Below are 6,076 nucleotides of genomic sequence, written 5' to 3'. Positions count from 1 at the left end.
AAAAAAAAAAAAAAAAAAGAAAGAAAGAAAGAAAGAAAGAATCTGAAATAAACACGAAGCTGGGGGTGGTAGCAGACACCTATAATCCCAGTGTGGGCTACATAGGGAGTTCAAGGCCAGCCTGGCCCACACAGTGACACCTTGTCTCCAAAAAATCAAAACCAAAAGTAAAGTAAAATGAAAAGGCAGCTGTTTCGGAAGCTGAGGCAGGAAGATCGAAAGTTCAAGCCCAGCCTGGGCAAGTTAGTGACTTAGGGAGATCCTGTGTCAAAATACAAGCAGGCTGAGACTGTCACTTGCTGTGGACGCCCTAGGTTCATCCCCACGCCTGAAATGAGTAAACAAACTTCCACTTTTTCCCCCTTTTTTTTTCCCATGTGGCTCCTAAACTTCCGGTACATCACACAGTGCCCACACGCTGGCCCCAGCTGGTCTCATGGACACTGGCCCTGCCACCTCCCCCGTTATGCCTCGGGCAGCCTCCAGGTCAACCACAGCACCAGCAGCCACATGCAGTCTCCTTTCTCCGCGGCTGTCCTCACCCTCTCTGTAGACTCTGTCACCTCTGTGCACTCCCCCCTCGGCCTAAGGGTCCACATCCTCCTGCTTTCTCTCTTCCTCAGTTATTTGTGAGATAAAGTCCACCTGTCTTCCTTGGGCATGTTTTGTTTTGGTTGTTGTCTATTTTGTTTTATTTATTTATTTATTTGGTACCTGCAATTGAACTCAAGACTTTGCACTTGCCAGGCAGGTGCTTATACCACTAAGCTATATCCCCAGCCCGTTTTGTTTGTTTCATTTTGTTGTTTTTGGGTAGGGTCTCACTGTGTAACCCAGGCTGGCCTTGAAGGTGAATCGATCCTCCTGCCTCAGCCTCCCAGGTGCTGGGATTATAGGTGTGCGCCATGATGCCTGGTTTAGTGTGTAAATGGTATCTCAATAAAGCTTTTATTTTAAAATAGTTCATCTTCGTGGAGTACTACTCTGCTATAAAGAAGGATAAACTTGAGGCATTCGTAGGTAAATGGATGCACCTTGAGATCATAACGCAGTGTGAAATAAATCAGACACAGAAGGTGCAGTATTGCATATTTGCAATATTTATACCTGAAGTAAAAGATAGATAATAGGAAGTAGGGAGATCTTTTTCAAATGGGAAGGGGAAGGGGCTGGGGATTTAGCTCAGCGGCAAAAGCGCCTGCCTGGCATGCGCAAGGTCGTGATTTCGGTTCCCAGTACCGGAGAAAAACCAAAAAAAACAAACTGAATTGCAAATGGGAAGGGGATGGAGAGACAGAGAGAGTGGGGAGGGAGGAAAGGGAAAAGGTATGACCAAGAAGAATGGAGATAGAGCTTTTGCAAATGAAGGCAACAGGAGATGGGGGGGCCAGGATGAAAAAAAAGATGCGTTACACGCAGGGGTAACTCCCCACGGGGGCTGTGATCACTATGTATTACAAACACGGACTAATAAAAATCTGGTATTACCAGGACTGGTGGTGCACACCTGTAATCTCAGCCCTCTGAGAGGCTGAGGCGGGAGGATTCCAAGTCTGAGCTCAGCCTGGGCAATTTAACAACACAGCCAGACCCTGTCTCAAAATAAAAAACAAAGAGAGCTAGGCGTGCAGCTCACTAGGAAGGCCCCAGTGCTGCTAAAGTAAGTTAAGACATAGATTCTTCTTGATTATGGACTTTTTGGGGGCTCCTTAGATTTTACGACCTTGTGGCTTGAGCTCAGCCACCCCCTTTCTGGCTTCTGCCTTCGCCCCCAAGGGGTAAGGCCTGGGCCGAGGGGTCCCAAGTCTAGGGAGCGCCCAGCGCTCTGTCTTCCCGCCCACCACCGTCCTGGACACGTCTTGCTAGAATTCCTCCGGATGGCCTGACTCAGTTTGCCCGCTAGTGCGTGTGACCCCAGCTGTGCCCCACTGACTCAGGCGGCCTGGAGCCCCCTCCCCGGGGACGCAGGGGTGTGGAGGGCGGCTTTTCACAGACGTGGCGGAAACAGGCTGGCGCCTGCAGGCCCAAGCCAGGCTCTGGGGAGCCCCGGGGCCTCTGTGCCCGGCCCACCCCAGCGGCCGGCGGGAGGGTGGGGGCGGGACGCGGCGCTCAATGCGCCTTTGTGGAGCTGCGGGAGCGGGAAGGCCCAGTGTGACTCATTGCTCATTGCTGGGCAGTGACTCACGCAAGCCCCGCCGGGCAGCAGGTGCCGCCTGCCTCAGCCTCCACTCGGGGGGCCTCCGCAGCGACCCGCATGCACCTTTCTCTGGGGCTGCCCACGCTGTCCTACGGTGGCAGCAGATGGGGCGCTGAGAGGGCCGGCCCCCATCCTTTCCCTCTGGATGCCTGCAAGCCCTGGGCCTGTTGATGGGGAAACTGAGGCTCGGGGAGGTCGCAGGCTTTGAGCAAAGGTGTAGCGGCACTCGCCTGTCATCCTAGCACTCTGGGAGGCTGAGGCAGGAGAATCACAAGCTGGAGCCCAGGCTGGGCAACTTAGCGACTTAGAAAAACCGTGTCTCAAAATGTAAAAATAAAAACAGGGTCGGGGACATAGCTCAGTGTGAAAGCCTAGGTTCAAAAATAGGAAATGAATGCATCCGGCAAAGACGCCTCCCTTGACTGCTGGGTAAACTGAGGCACGGGCTCGGAAGCCCAGACCGAGAGGGAGTGGCCGGGAGTCTCAGGGAACACGATGCGGGCCTACTCACCGCTTCCTGCGCCCCGTGGGGTTGGGGTGGGGTAGGTGGGGGTGGGGCGCCCGGCCGCCGTCACGCCGCGCTGAGTCACCGCCGCCCCGCCCCCGCCAACAAACAGCGCGTTGCCAGGCTACAGCGGTACGCGCCGCGGCGGCCCGGGTTCGAGCCCTCTGGCCGAGGCGATCAGGTCAATGCCACTTCCCTACATGGATTGGAGGAGCGGCCCGAGGCTGGAATGGGGGTGGTCAGGAGGGCTGGATGTCATGGTTACGGTGACCTTTACCTCTTTGCTGTGTGACCTAATCTGCTCCCAAAGTAGCCAACACTTCACGAGTAAGTCTGTGTTCCAAACCCTGTTCTCGCACCTGTGTATCTAAGTCACGCATGTCGTGTTCTCCGGAGCCCTCGACGGTTCCCAGGTTGGGGAAACTGAGTCACAGTGTCGACTTCCTCTGCCAGGAGGAGGCCAAGCGGGGCCTAGCGTGACGTGGACTCCCAAGTCCCTCTCTTCGGGTTTATGCCTCTCCTGGCCGCAGTCTGATACCCGAGGTCCCTGTGCAGAGGGGCCACGCATGCCAAGCCCAAGCTTGAGCGTGGGTGGGAAGGCCCAGGGGCCTGGGGCTCCTTGGGACTCTGGACACAGGTGGCTGAAGGCTGTGTCCCTCCAGAGGCCGTGCCAATCCCTCCCTGGGTAGGAGGGGTGCCCCGGGGCCAGGGCCTGTCTCACTCGGGTTGTCCCAGCACCCCCTAGTGGTCCCCCTCGCCAGGCATCCGCTGCCCTAGAGTAACTGCCTCTGGAATGTGTAAGAAATGCAAGCAGGGTGTGTGTGGGGGGAGGCTGAAGCACGAGGATTCCCACGAGTTTAAGACCAGTGTGGGACACATAGTGAGGTCCGGGCCAGCCTGAGCTACATAGTGCTGTGTAAAAAAATCCCCAAACTCAGAACCAAAACAAAACAAGAGGAAAAAAGAAAAACGTTCAGGTGCCGAGGTTCCGCGCAGATAAAGCACATACTTACCCTGCTGGAGGACTGAACTTCCATCCCCAGCAGCACCGCAAAAAGTGCAACTTAGTCAAACGATGGAATCAATCACTCAAACGCAGGAGGTAAGAGATGTACCGGGTTCCTGAAGAGTCAAAGGCAGAGGGCACGGTGGGGAGGCACGGGAGGGTTCCTGGAGAATGCTCAGAGTCAGGTGCAGGGAGCTGTGGCTATAATCCCAGCATTTTGGAAGGCTGAAACAGGAGGACCTCAAGTTCAGGAGCCCAGCCTGGGAAATTTAGTGACTTAGTGAGATGCTCTCTAAAAAATGAAAAATAAAAAAAAAATTAAAAAAAATAAAATTGAGAGCCGGGGATATAGCTCAGGGGCACACAAGGTCTTCAGTTTGATTCCCAGTACAAAAAAAAAAAAAAAAATTTAAAAAGGCAGGGGATGGTCCGGCGTGGTGGCGCATGCCTGTAATCCCAGCACTTGAGAGGCTGAGGCAGGAAGATCATTGGGAGTTCCAGGCCCGCCTGGGCTACAAAGGGAGCTCAAGGTGTGCCTGAAATGCAAACCTAGACCCTGTCTCAAATAGACCCAAAAAAAAAGAAAAAAGAAAAAAGAAAAAAGGAGTGAATCCTGGTACCAGAAAAAAAAATCTGAAAAAAAGAAAAAGGATTTTGGGAGGATGGTCAGGAGTTTGAGTGGCAAAGGGTGGAATAAAGAAACAGAAGCAGAGGACTGGGGATTTAGTTCAGCTGCATAGCGCCTGCCTGGCAAGCTCAAGGCTGTAAGTTCGATTCCTGGTACTGGGAAAAAAAAAAAACAACCCAGAGAAACAGAAGCAGTAGCTGGGCATGGTGCCGCACACCTGTAATCCCAGCACTTGGGAGGCTGAGGCAGGAGGATCCTTGCAAGTTCGAGAGCAGCCTGAGCTACAAAGTGAGATCAAGGCCAGCCTGAACTGCACAGCGAGACCCTGTCTAAAAAAGACCAAAAAAAGAAAAAAAAAAAAAAAGAAAGAAACAGAGGCAGGTGGGGACCAGGGAGGCTGTGGGAGGGGATCAGGAGACCACTGTGGAGACTATGGGTGGGCAGAAGGGCCAAAGCAGGACTCAGGCAGCCTGGCTGCTGCCGTGTATGCAGAGCAGAGACGATAAGGTGTGGGGATATGGTTGGCAGATTTCACAATAACAACAAAAAGGCCATCCAGATAAATTTAAATTTCAGATGCAGAACAAATAAAAGAATTTTTTAATTATCTCTTGTTTTTTATTATCTCTTGTGTTCCAAATATTGCATGAGAGACACTTATACTTTAAAAAAGATCTGTTGTGTATCTGAAATACAGTGGAACTGGTTCTGTGTGTGTGTGTGTTTTGGTTTGTCTTTTTTTTTTTTTTTTTTTTTTGTCTTTTTGAGACAGGGTCTCCCTACGCAGTTCAGGCTGGCCTTGAGCTCACTTTGTAGCCCAGGCCCGTCTCAAACTCGCAGCGATCCTCCTGCCTCAGCCTCCCAAGTGCTGGGATTACAGGCGTGCACCACCATGGCCGGCTGTCTTTGGTTTTTTGAAACAGGAGCTCCCCATGTAGCCCAGGCGGGCATCAGACTCAAGGTGACCCTCCTGCCTCAGCCCCCTGAGTGCTGGGATTACAGGTGTGAGGCACCGTGCCTGTCGTGGTTCTGTGTGTTGTATGTGGTAACTGTACTTGGAAGGATTCTCAGGGGTTCCCTGGGAGAGAGAAACGGTAAAGATGGAACAAGCGCAGTTTTTCTGTTTTTGGCGGTGCTGGTGTGTGTGTGGGGGGCAGGGCCTTGCACCACCTAAGCAAGCGCTCACCACTCAGGCACAACCTAGACTGAGCAGATGGGCCTTGAAGTGGGTACTACTTACCGTTCCCATTTCACAGATAGGTAAACTGAAGCCAGGAGGCTTTTTGTTTTGGAACTTGTCTAAATGGTAAATGCATTTAAACCCGGCCTGCCAGCAATCAAGAGCCGCAGCCCCTGTTCCCCGAGGTGCAGTGCAGACTGTGGTGTTGTCCCCTCCGCTCCTGGTGGCTCTGGTAAGGCCTCTCCCGAGGCCATGGCCGCCTCCGAGCACGCTTTCTCTCTCCCCTGGCCCTGCCGGGCCGAGGCTCCGCGTCTACGCCCGCGGGTTGAGGGGGGGGAGGCGGGTTATTTTTACACCGCTCCAGGCCGCCGGGCGACAGGAAGTGCGCGGCTGCCAGATGTGGGAGCCGGGTAGCTGGGAGCCGCCACAGCTGGGCCGGGGGGCGGGGCGATCGGCCGGGCGCTGGCGTCCCCCTTTGCTCCTTGCGGGGACCCCGCGCCCACTCCCCGGCTCAGGGTGGCCTCTCTATCCCCGTTTGTGTGTCCGCACCCTCGGGGTTC

Source organism: Chinchilla lanigera, unplaced genomic scaffold (assembly GCF_000276665.1).
Source record: "Chinchilla lanigera isolate Chin_1 unplaced genomic scaffold, ChiLan1.0 scaffold00014, whole genome shotgun sequence".
Classification (NCBI taxonomy): domain Eukaryota; kingdom Metazoa; phylum Chordata; class Mammalia; order Rodentia; family Chinchillidae; genus Chinchilla; species Chinchilla lanigera.
Note: the sequence above shows the minus strand (reverse complement) of the source record.